At 41.8% G+C, this 17,611-nt stretch overlaps 2 non-coding genes across 2 annotated transcripts; one reads left to right on the top strand and one right to left on the bottom strand.

The window, feature by feature from the left end:
• The first annotated feature begins 3,090 nt into the window (after nucleotides 1–3,090).
• Nucleotides 3,091–3,280, top strand: LOC140275954 (U2 spliceosomal RNA). Its single transcript, XR_011908652.1, has one exon. It is a non-coding gene; the product is annotated as a U2 spliceosomal RNA (small nuclear RNA).
• A 9,278-nt stretch (nucleotides 3,281–12,558) lies between these two features.
• Nucleotides 12,559–12,672, bottom strand: LOC140276306 (U5 spliceosomal RNA). The gene has a single exon (XR_011908912.1). It is a non-coding gene; the product is annotated as a U5 spliceosomal RNA (small nuclear RNA).
• Nucleotides 12,673–17,611: the final 4,939 nt, after the last annotated feature.

Below are 17,611 nucleotides of genomic sequence, written 5' to 3'. Positions count from 1 at the left end.
GTGGAATGTATTTTGCACATATTTGACCTGCTAGACAAAACTTTATTCATTTATTTATTCTAAAAAAAAAAATTCAATAATAAGTAAAACCATATGCTGTAAAAACCTTGTTCATTATTGCTTCCATCCCTCCTGTTGAGACATGACATGGTCCGTGGCTCAATACTGCAGCATATTTAAACAAATTCTTTGGCAGTATGGTTTTCCTTCCGGTCATTCATACGAGTCTATTGTAGATGGCAATTGAATAACATCTAATAATGCTAAAATATTTGTAGTTTATACATTTAGCTGTGGATGTCAACATACCTGTTTTTCCAATGCTGTGTTAACACATGTACAGTTGAGAAGGCATACTGACTGTCAGTGTAAACGTTAACAACCTTTTTGTTATTTAATTTACAAGCTTCAGTTAAAGCTACCAATTCGACTGCTTGAACAGAGTAATTTTTTGGTAGTGGTTGTTTTAAGAAAACTTCAGTTTCTGTTACTACTGCAAATCCTGTAGCATTTGTGCCATCAGGGTTTTTTGCTTGACCTGTTGAATAAATATAGTTATTTCTGCATTTTCATAACGTATATCAGTTAAGTCTGGCCTGGGTAAAACACTGATGGTTATTTCTGACATGCAATCATGAGGCTTTCCATCTGTGGGGTAGGTAGCAGTGTGGATGGATTAAGTGTAGCACATCTCTCGACAACAAGGTGTGGCTGTGAAAGAAGAACTGTTATGTAGGAGAGATGTCTGGTAAAGATATTTTGTTAAGTAACCATATCACAGCCACTGCATGAGGTACCTTAAGTGTTAATGGGTGAAATAACACCATTATTGTTGATGCCTGCACTGCCAATGGCTTCTGGCCATTGATTCAAAAGTACGATCTCGTCCCTGTTTCCCCCTTTCAGTGGACACTGGCCCCTAATTACCGCAATTCAGCAGGGGGTCTTTCATTAGGAGTACTGGACTCCCCCGTGCACGGTTTCAGCTCTGACCCTGGAAAGCGGAAAAAACGTTGAGATCTGGTTTGAGGACCCAATTGTTGAGAAAAGTCTCTCAATGAGACTCAGAGTTGCTGGAGTCAGTTAATGCAAATGTTTAATCTTGCAGCAAGTTCAAGAATGTGTGTGTGTATGGGTGTATGTGTGCGAACGTGTGTGAGTTTGTGTGTGTGAGAGTTTAAAGAACCTGTTATCCACATGCCGGTCTTAAGTAGTATGGCACGGGTCCAGCCTGTCTCATCTTTTTTGGAAGGTCCAGCGCTCGGCCGTAACCCTTCTGTCTGTTTGGACTCTCACATACATTCGGTTAATCATAGAAAAACGAGAACAAAACTTTTTAGCCCCTTAAATTCATAAAACAGATATGGTGCAGTTATTTCCATTCTAGAAAATAAGAGTAATCACCACCATTCCTATAAATTCTGGATATTCTAACAATCTGAATCTTTTTTAAATGTTCGATGAAGCCCTTTGCTGTTCTGTTTAGAGACTCAGCTGATCATAAACCAAGTTTTGCTCTTGAACCAAGCTTCTAAACTCTTCACCTTTTTCATTTCTCAGTTAGTATTCACTTTAAAACTGATTAAAAGAAAAATTAAATGAATGCCTATCAACAAATATGGGATCTAAACTCTAGTGCTTTCTCTAAAATAATTTCCTTTCTCAATTCAGAAATGTGTGTGTGTAAGTCACAACACCCGTGACACCAAAATGGCTTTCTTTTCTCTCTTTTCTCTACACTCTGCACTGTGAGCACACACACCAAATCAGAAAGGCTTTTTTCTCTCTTTTCTACATTATGGACTGTGGGGACACAAAACCGCTCTCTCTCTTTTTTTTTTTTGATTGTGTGCCAGGGCGTTGTCTCACGTATTAGATTATGCTTAAGATACGAATGGGTTTATCAGTCACATCAGAATCCATACATACTGATCCTCCCGTAAGAAAATGGTCGGATCTTATCAAACACACTTTGTTTCTTGTGACAAGTCAGCGAAACAGCGTATACACGTCAAGACACTGAATCAAGTTTGCCACAAGAACTCATAAGTTTGGCAGTATTGCTCTGCCGTCAGCAATCATACACCCATTTTATTTTCATGAGACATGTGCAGGCACCTGTTCATCTACTGTTCTATCACTATGAATTAGTTTATCTATTATCAATAAGGATACTTCTACAACTACTATCAAAGTATGTCCGGACTTCTTATGTTGTCAGTTGCTATATATGAATAAGTGGGTTGCTACTGAAAAGCATTAAGCATGTCACACAGCCCAAACATATAACATTTCAGGACACACCACACAGTTAACAACCACAGTGAAGCGTGTCAAAGCCCAAACATGTAACATTCAACAGGACACTTACACAACACATTCAAATCAAACAGTCAGACAACATACAAGAACATATACCCCAGCCGGCATTGCTCCCTGCCTATTTTCCTACAACTCACTATGTGTGCGCACACCTTTATTCACAAACTCTTCAACTTATACTCTTTTACCGAAGCTGCTACAGCTCGATTGGCCAAATACCCTTAGATCCTATTTCGGTGAATTTGACATCTGCCTTGTATGTAACAGATTAGCGGTTTAGCAGTTTTAATTTAGTTTGAGTGAAGGAATTCATTTTATAGCAAAATCCGAAATCGTGAAGAACTCATGAAAGTAAGCTTATTCTCGGATTCCTGAAACTTTAGATTTGCTCTTTCTTTTACTGCAAAGTACAACGTTGAGCAGCACTAATGAGTTGTTTCTATTTTTGGCAGGCTTTACCTTTGCGGATGAAGCCCTTTCTGTCTGTGCAAAAGAAATCTTGTTACTGTGCAGAGTGACTTCTCTGAGTAGAGTCGCCTTACTTGTTGCGACTGTGCCAATGTTCGAAGCTGGAGTGCAAAGTTGTTGCTTGAATGGTGCTCGCTGGAGCGTGTGGTAGTGTAAAGTTATACCATTTAAAAGGGCTGAAGAGTGCTCAGTGCAGCGGGTGGGCGGAGGTGCAAAGTGACACTATGGCCATAAAAAGAACACCGCTACAAGTGCGCATTGTGCCAGGAAGGGCCCTCGGACGTGAACCAGTGGACAGTTATCGCTTCTCTGCCTTTTGGCTAAGATCAAGTGTAGTATCTGTTCTTATCAGTTTAATGTCTGATATGTCCTCTATGCGAGACTACATATTAAATGGATTTTTATCAATAGGAGTTGAAAAAGGAGCTTGCTCCGTTCACTCCAAGCATCGACCCGGTACTGCAGTGCCGCTGGGAACGGTGCGCTCTCCTCTGCTCTTGTGAAAAAGCAAACAGCGGTGCAGGATGGAAGTTTCAGGGAGCCTAAGATGAAACTTTCTTTTAATCTGCTGATAAAAGAGAGTGAATGCGAAGAAGACTTTAACACGGCTCTGGGAGCGAGCCGAGTGCGGGCTAACCAGGAGAATTGCTTGAAAGAAACGCGACACCGAATGAGCGGTCAGAACAAAGCCTCAATACGGTGTTCCTGTGGTGTTTTTATAAAATGCGGTGTAAAAAAAGGTGTGAATGCCCCATAGAAAACTAAAAGGTGGAGCGGAAGTGTTCGGCTGCAAGAAGGTGTGAATGTCCGACTATATTTGGTGAAAAGCAGGTGAAGCAAGGTCTGAATGCCCAATCTTACATCATCAAAAGCGAGATCAGAGGTGTTTGGCGGCAAGAAAACGGGTAAGGTGTGAATGACCGACTAAATATCAACTAAAGTGGGGGCGGAGGTCTTCGGATGCAAGTAGGTGTGAATATCCCACCATACAAGTATGGTGGAGAGGAAGCTGTGAATGGCCGACCATAGTTTGCAAAAAGCGGGTGAGAAAAGGTGCGAATGTCCAACCATACATGATCAAAACAGGGAGCGGAGGTGTTTGGCTGCGACAAGGTGTGAATGTCCACCCATAATTAATGAAAAGCGGGCAACAAGTAGGTTTGAATGCCCAACCATACATCAACAAAAGCAGGAGTGGATGTGTTTGGCTAGAAGAAGGTTTGAATGTCCGAGCATAGTTTGTAAAAAGCGGGTAAGAACTGCAGCAACACGTTTAGGAGAAAGTGAGCGCCCATCCTTAGAAATCACATGACCCAAAAAGGTGACTTCGTCCTGTACAAACTGTAAATTAGAAAGGCTGGCTTTATGGCCATAAGAATGAAGATGTTTCAACAGATTCACTGTCTTTTTCACACTGTTGTTTAGATGGACTACATAAAAGGATGTCATCCACATACTGCAAAAGAGCAGAGCCTGTGGTTGATTGAAGTTAATCCAGACTAGCTTTGAGGGCAGCATTGTAAATAGTGGGACTTTCACAGTACCCCTGGCATAACCGGGTAAAAGTCCAAGATCTCCCTTCAAACTAAAAAGCAAACCAAAATGGGCTATCAGGGTGCACTGGCGACAAGTCAACCACTGAGAAAAACTGTGCATCTGATGTAATTTGAGACAAAATAGTGTGTGGGTTGGGCACAGTAGGAGCATGTGGCTGAACTGCAGCATTCACCGCTTGGAGGTTTCGCCATTCATCTGGCTGGCCAGCATCTTTAATCTTTTTAACAGGAAACAATGGAGTAAGCACAGGTGAATTTTCAAAAGGAACAATAACGCCTGTTTTCTGAAAAGATTGAAAAACAGGTTTAATCCCTTTAATTGCTTCAGGCTTAAAAGGGTATTGTTTTTTACATGGACAAAAGTCTGATTTAGGGGTGACAATTACTGGTTCACAGCCTTTTATCAACCCCACATCATATTTGCTCTTAGCCCAAAGATCATTGGGCACTTCAGCCAACATGGGTATCGAAGACAAATCTGTTTCAGATAAAAACCATGCTTCAAAATGTGATTCTGTGGTAGGAATTAAGTCCACAGTTCTTTGACAATGCATTGTACTCAAAAATGTTTATTTGTATGCTGACAATCGTTCAGAAAACATAAAATTTGGATCAGCAGGTGAAACGGTCCACTCCATTTCTTTCTGACATGTAGCAACAAACTCTCCCACACCTTGTCACTGCCAGTGTGTACGTTTGGCCAAGGAAATGTGAGGGCGAGTACCACAAACATTAAAAAATCGAAGTGCTCTGGAGTGAGCGACACAGCCAATAAAGTAGGCGCACATATTTTTTCACTTCTTCTCATAGCCCCAAAGAAATGTGTGATGTGCAGTGCAAATCAGTAGGTTGCATGAAATCAGAAAGGGGTGAAACTAACGCTTTTGCTTCTTCCACTAGTTGTTGTGAAAAAGGAGAGCTGGGAAGTTTCCACTCATAAGCATATGTAAGTGCCGATGAATCAAACTGCACTGCTGTGAAAACTTTGTCAGGCTGTAACATAACCTTAACACCCTCTGGTGTAGAAGTTAAAATAATGCCTAATTTACACATGAGATCACAGCCCATCAGGTTAATGGGACACAACTCTGATAACAAAAATGAGTGTTTGAAGGAGAGCTCATCAGGAGTGACAACACGCAATGGGCATTGTCATTTTCTCCTTCACAACCTGGCCTGATGCAGACATACAGTAAACGTGGTTTCCACTTAACTTTGGAGGACAATCAAACTCCCCTGACGTCACTACTGATGAACATAATTTCCTATATTCTGAGAGAAATATCTTTGCTCTAGGACGGAAATAGCATGCAAAACTTTACTACGTGAATCACAGTCGGCAAGCGTTTCTTCACTACACAGAGCAGGAAAAATGTGTGAGTGTGTTTGTGCTATCACCCATTAGTGGAGGCTCCGCTGCCGCGTGACGTCCAGAACCTGCCTCCCACCCTCAGTCAGCCTTTTGCCCAATTTCATCACTTTTCAGCTGTCCAGTCTGGCCACAGTAAAAACAAATATTCGGATCATAGCTCTGGCGTGGCCCATTTCGACCTCCACTCCCACACGTCCACGTCTTCGACTTCGGCCTCGTCCTCTGTTTACACACACTGCGGAATACATGGTCATGGCTGCCAAATGCAGCTCCTTTTCACACTTGTCCCTTTTGGTTGTCTTACGCGTCTCAACTTGGTTATGAGCATGGCGAGCATATCGGCGAACGTCAGCCAAACGAGGACCCTCACACCATCCCACGTAAATGTTCTTTACTTCAGTGGCGACATCTGGCATGAGGCCTTTAATTATTGCATCGCAAACTGTGGCCTTCTCTCAGCCAAACACCTCTGATCTCGCTTTTCATGATGTAAGTTCCTGCGTATGCTGCCGCTTACCTGGATGACGTCATCATCCATAGCAACAGCTGGGCGGAGCATGTTCAGCAGATGGCGGCAGTGCTGGAGTCACTGCGGCAGGCGGGATTCACGGCCAACCCAAAGAAGTGTGCAGTTGGATGGAGGGAGGTACGGTATCTGGGGTACCACTTGGGCGGCGGACAGGTGCGTCCACAGGTAGACAAGACAGCAGCGATTGCAGCCTGCCCAAAACCTAAGATCAAGAAAGAGGTGAGGCGGTTTTTGGGGCTGGCCGGATATTACCGGCGATTTATTCCCAACTTCGCGAAAAGGTGCCTCTGATCCGGTCCGGTGGACGAAGCAGTGCCAGGTGTCACTTGAGAGGGTAAAGCAGACCCTCTGTGGGGAGCCTCTTCTCCACACACCTAACTCCTCTCTCCCATTTGTCCTGCAGACTGATGCATCGGGAAGGGGGTCGGGGGCTGTTCTTTCCCAGCAGGTGCGGGGCGTTGACCGCCCAGTGCTTTACATCAGCCAGAAACTATCCGAGAGGGAGACCAGATACACTAACACTAACTTTATGAATAGTGCTGAAAATTAGGTAAATCTAATCCACCACTGTCCTTGGTCTTCTGTAAGGTTTTTAAACTAATACGTGGTGGTTTGTTTTTCCACAGAAATTTGGAGATGCATGAACCTAGTGACTTAAACCAAGTAGCAGATGGTTTTATGGGGATCATTGAGAACAAATAGTTACCTTTTGGTAGTATCATCATTTTAATGGTTGTAACTCTCCCCATAAGTGATATAGGTAAGGACTTCAAACGAGAGAGATCGTCCTCTACTGTCTTTAATAATTGCACATAATTTAGCTTTGTTAGCTCTGAGAGCCTGGAGGAAATGTTAATGCCTAAATATCTAATATTTCCTGACTGTAAAGTGATCGCAGGTATATTCTGGTCCCTATAGTTAATGGGCAGAACTGTGGTCTTAGACCAATTGATAGAGTAGTCAGAAAGTGCTGAGAATTTATTTATGAGTGTGATCGTGTGAGTGAGAGACGTCTGTGAGTTCTGAAGGAAAAGTAATACATCATCAGCATAAAGACTTATTTTATGCTCAATATTTTGGGGTTGGATGCCTTTAATATTTCTATCTTGTCTGATAGCAGCTGCTAAAGGTTCGATGAAAATAGCAAAAAGTGAGGGCGAAAGTGGGCAACCCTGTCTTGTACCTCTCTGCAGACTGAAGCTTGGAGAAGTTTGATCATTTGTCCTGACACTTGCACTTGGGGAGTCAGTTATTTTCTTTTGAGGAGATAAGAGGCTTTAATAATAATATCTTGCAAGAGAGAACAACACAGTACAGAATACAGAGTTGCTCTGACCACTGAAGCAAAAACACACAGTTATATTGCCCACTCATCACGTCATCTGTTTTTGGGTATAGTTGATTGTTCTTCTAACTTTCCTCCCCAACCATTAGTTGAGGTTACCCAGACACACTCGTAAATACCAGCCTAACCCTGTCCCCCCTAAAGTGCAGCTATCTCATAATAACAAGCCCACCATTGTAAAGAGGAATTTAAGAAAACAGGGCAGGGTGGTACCTTGCAGCTCAGTCATTTGCAGGTTATACACAGTAACACTCAATACAATGCATATAAGAATTATTTTCCATTACATTCCTCCCTTTTGATTATAATAATACCATTATATTAATCAACCCAAAAGAAACAAGGAAAATAATAACTTTATCTGTAAAACATCAGCCTGCATTTGCACACAACGTGAGTTTAAAATGCAGGCATCATAGTGATAAAGGGTCCAATGATAAACAATCAAAACATGAACAATTAAATATGATTATCTTCATGCCTCTCTAAGTCAGCGTCACTAGAGGAAAAATTTTGAAAGCAAAAAAGTTCTTTGAGTCATTTGAATCATTTGGTGAGATACATACAATGAGGCCTTTCACACAGGGAAAAATACAGCAGCCCTGTATTATTGCTTCCTGTGAAATCAAGATACAATGTGCACATGCTGGTTACAAATAAGAAAATACAAACAACAAACAGTTTCTTCCATGGTTCACAGCATGTGTATGATCATCTTCATCGCAGGTCTCAGTAAGGATGTTTCAATCTTCGGTGTCAGAGGTTACTAGCACTTAACACACCGGTGGAGTACAGCTTTTACTGCTGACTCTTATCTTTGTCCTTCCGGGCGTGTTGGTTAGGCTGATGTATGTCAGGGTGGAAGTCATCTACTGGTTCTGGTACCTTCTTACAGTGACTGGCATGAATCCACGTTGCCGAACACAACCTCTCTCGCTTTTGATGATGTATGGACCGGCATTCTTACCTTTTCTAACACATTTTTCAGCAATTATGGTCGGAGATTCACACCTACTCACAGCCGAACAACTCCGCTCCCGCATTTGATGGTGTATAGTCGGGCATTCTCACCCTTTCTCATCAGCTTTTTACAAATTATGATCTGACATTCACACCTGCTTTTGATAATGTATTGTTAGGCATTCGCACCTTTTTTTTACCCATTTTTCATGAATTATGGGTAGACATTCACACCTTCTTGCAGCCGAACACCTCCTCTCCCGCTTATGATTATGTGCGGTTTGATATTCGAAAATTTACTTTCTTGTTTTAAAGCAATTATTGATGGACATTCAAACCTTCTTTTTGATGGTGTATAGTCGGGCTTTCGAGCCTTTTCTTCCCGGTTTTTACAAACCATGGTCGGACTTTCACACCTTCTTGTAGCCGAACAACTCCGCTCCCGCTATTGATTGTGTACAGTCGGGTATTTTAACCTTTTCTTACCCGCTTTTTACCAACTATGGTTGGACATTCACACCGTCTTACAGCGGAACACCTCTGCTCCCGCTTTTGATGGTGTATAGTCGGGCATTCGAACCTTTTCTTACCCGCTTTTTACAAACTATGGTGGGACATTCAAACCTTCTTGTATCCGAAAACCTCCGCTCTCTCTTTTGATCATACATTGTCGGACATTCGCACCTTTTCTTACCCGCTTTTTACAAACCATGGTCGGACTTTCACACCTTCTTGTAGCCGAACAACTCCGCTCCCGCTATTGATTGTGTACAGTCGGGTATTTTAACCTTTTCTTACCCGCTTTTTACCAACTATGGTCGGACATTCACACCTTCGTACAGCGGAACACCTCCGCTCCCTCTTTTGATGGTGTATGTTCGGGCATTCAAACCTTTTCTTACCCGCTTTTTCCAAACTATGGTCGGCTATTCACAGCTTCCTCTCCACCATACTTGTATGGTGGAATATTCACACCCACTTGCATCCGAAGACCTCCGCCCCAAATTTTGTTGATATTTAGTCGGACATTCGCACCTTACCCGCTTTTGGAAAACTATGGCCTTCTTGCAGCCAAACACCTCTGATCTCGCTTTTGATGATGTAAGGTTGGGCATTCAGACCTTGCTTCACCTGCTTTTCACCAATTATAGTCGGACATTCACACCTTCTTGCAGCCGAACACTTCCGCTTTTAGTGTTCTATGAGGCATTCACATATTTTTTTTCACCGTATTTTATAGATTATGGTTGGAAATTCTCACCCACTCTCATCCGAAGACCTCTCCTCCCGCTTTTGTTAATATATAGTCGGGCATTCGAACCTTTTCTTACCCGCTTTTTACAAATTATAGTCGAACATTCACACCTACTTGCAGCTGAATACTTCCGCTCCACCTTTTAGGTATGTATGGTTGGCATTTGCACCTCTTTTTATACTGATTGCTGAAGATTAAGTTGTACTTTCTCAAACTACAACATTTTTTTATTTGTTGAAACTTGATTTGAAGTGGATAAATAAGGAGGACAAACAGTTTTAAGTCAGGCTGATAGAAGGAATTCATTTTATAGCAAAATCTGTACTTCGTCATATGTCGAGAGATGCTTATTGCTGAAGAAGTTCTTTCTCATTCTACAAAGTACAACGTTGTTTATCGTTGAAACTTGATTAGACATGAATAAATATGAAGGACAAAGCAGTCTTAACTTGGTTTGAGTTAAGGAATTCGTTTTATAGGAGAATCCGAATTCGTGCATAACTCATAAAATAGAGCTTATTTTCGGATTCCTGAAGAATGATTCTGGTTCTTTCTCATAATACAAAGTTTGTTGTTTATTGTTGAAACTTCTTCAGAAGTGAAGAAATAAATGAATGCCTATCAACAAATGTGGGATCTAAACTCTAGTGCTTCCTCTAAAATAATTTCCTTTCTCAATTTAGAAATGTGTGTGTGTAAGTCACAACACCCGTGACACCAAAACGGCTTTCTTTTCTCTACACTCTGCACTATGAGCACACACACCAAATCAGAAAGGCTTTTTTCTCTCTTTTCTACATTATGGACTGTGGGGACACAAAACCGCTCTCTCTCTTTTTTTTTTTTATCGTGTGCCAGGGCGTTGTCTCATGTATTAGATTATGCTTAAGATACGAATGGGTTTATCAGTCACATCAGAATCCATACATACTGATCCTCCCGTAATAAAATGGTCGGATCTTATCAAACACACTTTGTTTCTTATGACAATCAAGTCAGCGAAACAGCGTATACACGTCAAGACACTGAATCAAGTTTGCCACAAGAACTCATAAGTTTGGCAGTATTGCTCTGCCATCAGCAATGATACACCCATTTTATTTTCGTGAGACATGTGCAAGCACCTGTTCATCTACTGTTCTATCACTATGAATTAGTGATCTATTATCAATAAGGATACTTCTACAACTACTATCAAAGTATGTCCGGACTTCTTATGTTGTCAGTTGCTATATATGAATAAGTGGGTAGCTACTGACAAGCATTAAGCATGTCACACAGCCCAAACATATAACATTTCAGGACACACCACAGAGTTAACAACCACAGTGAAGCGTGTCAAAGCCCAAACATGTAACATTCAACAGGACACTTACACAACACATTCAAATCAAACAGTCAGACAACATACAAGAACATATACCCCAGCCGGCATTGCTCCCTGCCTATTTTCGTACAGCACACTATGTGTGCGCACACCTTTATTCACAAACTCTTCAACTTATACTCTTTTACCGAAGCTGCTACAGCTCGATTACCACCTTTTAGGTATGTATGGTTGGCATTTGCACCTCTTTTTATACTGATTGCTGAAGATTAAGTTGTACTTTCTCAAACTACAACATTTTTTTATTTGTTGAAACTTGATTTGAAGTGGATAAATAAGGAGGACAAACAGTTTTAAGTCAGGCTGATAGAAGGAATTCATTTTATAGCAAAATCTGTACTTCGTCATATGTCGAGAGATGCTTATTGCTGAAGAAGTTCTTTCTCATTCTACAAAGTACAACGTTGTTTATCGTTGAAACTTGATTAGACATGAATAAATATGAAGGACAAAGCAGTCTTAACTTGGTTTGAGTTAAGGAATTCGTTTTATAGGAGAATCCGAATTCGTGCATAACTCATAAAATAGAGCTTATTTTCGGATTCCTGAAGAATTATTCTGGTTCTTTCTCATAATACAAAGTTTGTTGTTTATTGTTGAAACTTCATCAGAAGTGAAGAAATAAATGAATGCCTATCAACAAATTGACCTTCTGTTGACCTTCGGGGAGGTGAGTATCTTCACTAGACTCACCTGTCTGCTCTTCCTCCTCATTTAGCGTAGCTCCACCCTCTGCCTGTGAATTCTCACAGACTTCAACACTGAGTGGTGAGGCCTCTACAGGCCCCTCCCCTTTTTGCTCCTCACTTCCAATCCAAGCTTTTGGCGGGAAGTTTGAATTTATTGGGTCAACCTCTTCACTTTGTTCACCAACTGCCACCTTTGGTCCTTCTCTTTGTTGGCTTGACTGTGGCTTTACCGTCTTTAATTTGTTTGCAAAAGATTTAGGGCAATCTCTGAAGAGGTGATTTAATTCTCCACAGAGATTACATTTCCTGCCATTTGGACACTCTCCAAAAGTTTGCCCAATTTCTCTGCTCTTCCCACATAACACCTTGGTACAAGCCTCAACCAGGTGCCCATGCTCACCACACTTGCGGCAGAACTTGGGCTGCCCCTGGTAGTGGATGTAACCTCGGTTTTCAAGGTGGCCAGAGTGTCGCCCACCCGCTGCACTGAGCACTCTTCAGCCCTTTTAAATGGTATAACTTTGCACTCCCGCACGCTCCAGCAAGCACCATTCAAGCAACAACTTTGCACTCCAGCTTCGAACATCGGCACAGTCGCAACAAGTAAGGCGACTCTACTCAGAGAAGTCACTCTGCACAGTAAGAAGATTTCTTTTGCACAGACAGAAAGGGCTTCACCCGCAAAGGTAAAGCCTGCCAAAAATAGAAACAACTCATTAGTGCTGCTCTCCACAGAAATCTTTAGTAAAAGGCGAAAGATTTGTACGTTATGAAGAGAAACCAGAGTACGATTATCCATCACTGCGGGAGCAGGGCATCAAGCTAGTTGGCATAGCCACCTTACCCATGGTGAGCTTTGCTTGGTTGAGACGCTTGCTCCCCCCCCTTGCTCCTCGGCTGACCAAGTAGGAACATAATTTGTAAAAAGTGGGTAAGAAAAGGTTCGAATGCCCGACTAAATATTAACAAAAGCGGGAGGAGAGGTCTTCGGATGAGAGTGGAATTTCCTACCATACAAGTATGGTGGAGAGGAAGCTGTGATTGGCCGACAATAGTAAAAAGCAGGTGAGAAAAGGTGCGAATGTCAAAACATACATGATCAAAACAGGGAGCGGAGGTGTTTGGCTGCGACAAGGTGTGAATGTCCACCCATAATTAATGAAAAACGGGCAACAAGTAGGTTCAAATGCCCAACCATACATCATCAAAAGCAGGAGTGGATGTGTTCGGCTTCAAGAAGGTATGAATGTCCATCAATAATTGCTATAAAACATGAAAGAAAATTTTCGAATGTCAAACCGCACATAATCATAAGCGGGAGAGGAGGTGTTCGCTGACTTGATTGTCACAAGAAACAAAGTGTGTTTGATAAGATCCGACCATTTTATTACGGGAGGATCAGTATGTATGGATTCTGATGTGACTGATAAACCCATTCGTATCTTAAGCATAATCTAATACGTGAGACAACGCCCTGGCACACAATCAAAAAAAAAAAGAGAGAGCGGTTTTGTGTCCCCACAGTCCATAATGTAGAAAAGAGAGAAAAAAGCCTTTCTGATTTGGTGTGTGTGCTCATAGTGCAGAGTGTAGAGAAAAGAGAGAAAAGAAAGCCGTTTTGGTGTCACGGGTGTTGTGACTTACACACACACATTTCTGAATTGAGAAAAGAAATTATTTTAGAGGAAGCAGTAGAGTTTAGATCCCACATTTGTTGATAGGCATTCATTTATTTCTTCACTTCTGATGAAGTTTCAACAATAAACAACAAACTTTGTATTATGAGAAAGAACCAGACTCATTCTTCAGGAATCCGAAAATAAGCACGAATTCGGATTCTCCTATAAAACGAATTAATTAACTCAAACCAAGTTAAGACTGCTTTGTCCTTCATATTTATTCATGTCTAATCAAGTTTCAATGATAAACAACGTTGTACTTTGTAGAATGAGAAAGAACTTCTTCAGCAATAAGCATCTCTCGACATATGACGAAATACAGATTTTGCTATAAAATTAATTTCTTCTATCAGCGTGACTTAAAACTGTTTGTCCTCCTTATTTATCCACTTCAAATCAAGTTTCAACAATTAAAAAAAAATTGTAGTTTGAGAAAGAACAACTTAATCTTCAGCAATCAGTATAAAAAGAGGGTAACAAAAGGTGCAAATGCCAACCATACATCACTAAAAGGTGGAGCGGAAGTATTCAGCTGCAAGTAGGTGTGAATGTTCGACCATAATTTGTAAAAAGTGGGTAAGAAAAGGTTCGAATGCCCGACTAAATATTAACAAAAGCGGGAGGAGAGGTCTTCGGATGAGAGTGGGTGAGAATTTCCTACCATACAAGTATGGTGGAGAGGAAGCTGTGATTGGCCGACAATAGTAAAAAGCAGGTGAGAAAAGGTGCGAATGTCAAAACATACATGATCAAAACAGGGAGCGGAGGTGTTTGGCTGCGACAAGGTGTGAATGTCCACCCATAATTAATGAAAAACGGGCAACAAGTAGGTTCGAATGCCCAACCATACATCATCAAAAGCAGGAGTGGAAGTGTTCGGCTTCAAGAAGGTATGAATGTCCATCAATAATTGCTATAAAACATGAAAGAAAATTTTCGAATCCGCTGCAAGAAGGTGTGAATATCCACCCATAATTACTGAAAAATGGGTAAGAAAAGGTGCGAATGCCCAACCATACATCATCAAAAGCAGGAGTGGATGTGTTCGGCTACAAGAAGGTTTGACTGTCCGACCATAGTTTGTAAAAAGCGGGTAAGAACAGGTTTGTATAACCGACTGTACACAATCAAAAGAGGGAGCGGAGTTGTTCAGCTACAAGAAGGTGTGAAAGTCCGACCATGGTTTGTAAAAAGCGGGTAAGAACAGGTTCGTATGCCCGAATATACACCATCAAATGCGGGAGCGGAGGTGTTCGGCTGTGAGTAGGTGTGAATCTCCAACCATAATTGCTGAAAAATGTGTTAGAAAAGGTAAAAATGCCGGTCCATACATCATCAAAAGCGGGAGAGGTGGTGTTCGGCCGCAAGTAGGTGTGAATGTCCAGCCATAATTACTCACAAACGGGTAAGAAAAGGTAGTATTGCCAGACCATATATGATCAAAACAGGGAGCGGAGGTGGTTAAGCTGCAAGAAGGTGTTAATGTCCGACTAAAGTTTGTAAAAAGCGGGTAAGAAAAGGTGCGAATGCCCGACAATGTATGATCAAAAGAGGGAGCGGAGGTTTTCGGCTGAAAGAAGGTCTGAATGTCCAACCATAATTTGTAAAAACCGGGGAAGAAAAGGCTCGAAAGCCCGACTATACACCATCAAAAGCTGGAGCGGAGGTGTTCAGCTGCAAGAAGGTCTGAATGTCCATCAATAATTGCTAGAAAACATGAAAGAGAATTTTCGAATATCAAACCGCACATGATAATAAGCTGGAGAGGAGGTGTTCATATGCAAGAAGGTGTGAATGTCCACCCATAATTACTGAAAAATGGGTAAGAAAAGGTGCGAATTCCCAACCATACATCATCAAATGCACGAGTGGATGTGTTCGGCTACAAGATGGTTTGAATGTCCGACCATAGTTTGTAAAAAGCGGGTAAGAAAAGGTTTGAATGCCCAAACATACACCATCAAAAGAGGGAGCGGAGGTGTTCCGCTGTAAGAAGGTGTGAATGTCCGACCATAGTTGGTAAAAAGCGGGTAAGAAAAGGTTAAAATACCCGACTGTACACAATCAATAGCGGGAGCGGAGTTGTTCGGCTACTAAAAGGTGTGAAAGTCCGACCCTGGTTTTAAAAAGCGGGTAAGAAAAGGTTCGAATGCCCGAACATACATCATCAAAAGAGGTAGCGGAGGTGTTCCGCTGTAAGACGGTGTGAATGTCCGATCATAGTTGGTAAAAAGCGGGTAAGAAAAGGTTAAAATACCCGACTGTACACAATCAAAAGAGGGAGCGGAGTTGTTCAGCTAAGAGAAGGTGTGAAAGTCCAACCATGGTTTGTAAAAAGCGGGTAAGAAAAGGTTCGTATGCCCGAATATACACTATCAAAACCGGAAGCGTAGGTGTTCGGCTGCAAGAAGGTGTGAACGTCCGACCAAAGTTTGTGAAAAAGCAGTTAAGAAAAGGTTCGAATATCTAACCAAACATAATCAAAAGCGGGAGCAGAGCTGTTCGACTGCAAGTAGGTGTGAATGTCAGAGAATAATTTGCAAAAAGCTGATGAGAAAGGGTGAGAAATCCCGACTATACACCATCAAATGCGGTAGCGGAGTTGTTCGGCTGTGAGTAGGTGTGATTCTCCAACCATAATTGCTGAAAAATGTGTTAGAAAAGGTAAGAATGCCGGTCCATACATCATCAAAAGCGGGAGAGGTGGTGTTCGGCTGCAAGTAGGTGTGAATGTCCATTAATAATTGCTTTAAAACATGAAAGAAAATTTTCGAATATCAAACCTTACATGATCATTAGCGGGAGAGGAGGTGTTCAGCTGCAAGAAGGTGTGAATATCCACCCATAATTACTGAAAAATGGGTAGGAAAAGATGCGATTGTCCAACCATAAATCATCAAAAGCAGGAGTGGAGTTGTTCAGCTACAAGAAGGTATGAAAGTCCAACCATGGTTTGTAAAAAGCGGGTAAGAGAAGGTTCGAATACCCGAATATATACCATCAAAAGCGGAAGCGGAGGTGTTCGGCTGCAAGAAGGTGTGAACGTCCGACCAAAGTTTGTAAAAAGCAGTTAAGAAAAGGTTTGAATATCCAACCGAACATAATCAAAAGCGGGAGCAGAGCTGTTCGACTGCAAGTAGGTGTGAATGTCAGATCATAATTGCTGAAAAATGTGATAGAAAAGACTAGAATGCCGGACAATACATCATCAAAAGCGGGAGAGGTGGTTTTTCGGCTGCAAGTAGGTGTGAATGTCCAGCCATAATTACTCACAAACGGGGGAAGAAAAGGTAGTATTTCCAGACCACACATGATCAAAACAGGGAATGGAGGTGGTTCAGCTGCAAGGTGTGAATGTCTGACTAAAGTTTGTAAAAACCGTGTAAGACAAGGGGCGAATGCCCGACAATGTATGATCAAAAGAGGGAGCGGAGGTTTATGGCTGCAAGGTCTGAATGTCCAACCACAATTTGTAAAAATCGGGGAAGAAAAGGCTCGAAAGCCCGACTATACACCATCAAAAGCGGGAGCAGAGGTGTTCAGGTGCAAGAAGGTCTGAATGTCCGACCAAAAATTACTGAAAAATGGGTAAGAAAAGGTGCGAATGCCAAATCATACATCATCAAAAGCAGGAGCGGGTGTGTTCGGCTACAAGAAGGTTTGAATGTCCAACCATAGTAAGTAATAGGCGGGTAAGAAAAGGCTCGAATGCCCGACTATATACCATCAAAAGCGGAAGCGGAGGTGTTCGGCTGCAAGACGGTGTGAACGTCCGACCAAAGTTTGTAAAAAGCAGTTAAGAAAATGTTCGAATATCCAACCAAACATAATCAAAAGCGGGAGCAGAGCTGTTCGACTGCAAGTAGGTGTGAATATCAGATCATAATTTGCAAAAAGATGTTGAGAAAGGGTGAGAATGCCCAACTATACACTATCAAATGTGGGAGCGGAGGTGTTCGTCTGTGAGTAGGTGTGAATATCCGACCATAATTGCTGAAAAATGTGTTAGAAAAGGTAAGAATGTCGGACCATATATCATCAAAAGCGGG

Source organism: Leuresthes tenuis, unplaced genomic scaffold (genome assembly GCF_036924035.1).
Source record: "Leuresthes tenuis unplaced genomic scaffold, fLeuTen1.0.hap1 SCAF_18, whole genome shotgun sequence".
NCBI classification, from domain to species: domain Eukaryota; kingdom Metazoa; phylum Chordata; class Actinopteri; order Atheriniformes; family Atherinopsidae; genus Leuresthes; species Leuresthes tenuis.
Note: the sequence above shows the minus strand (reverse complement) of the source record. Positions and strands in the feature narration are given on the sequence as shown.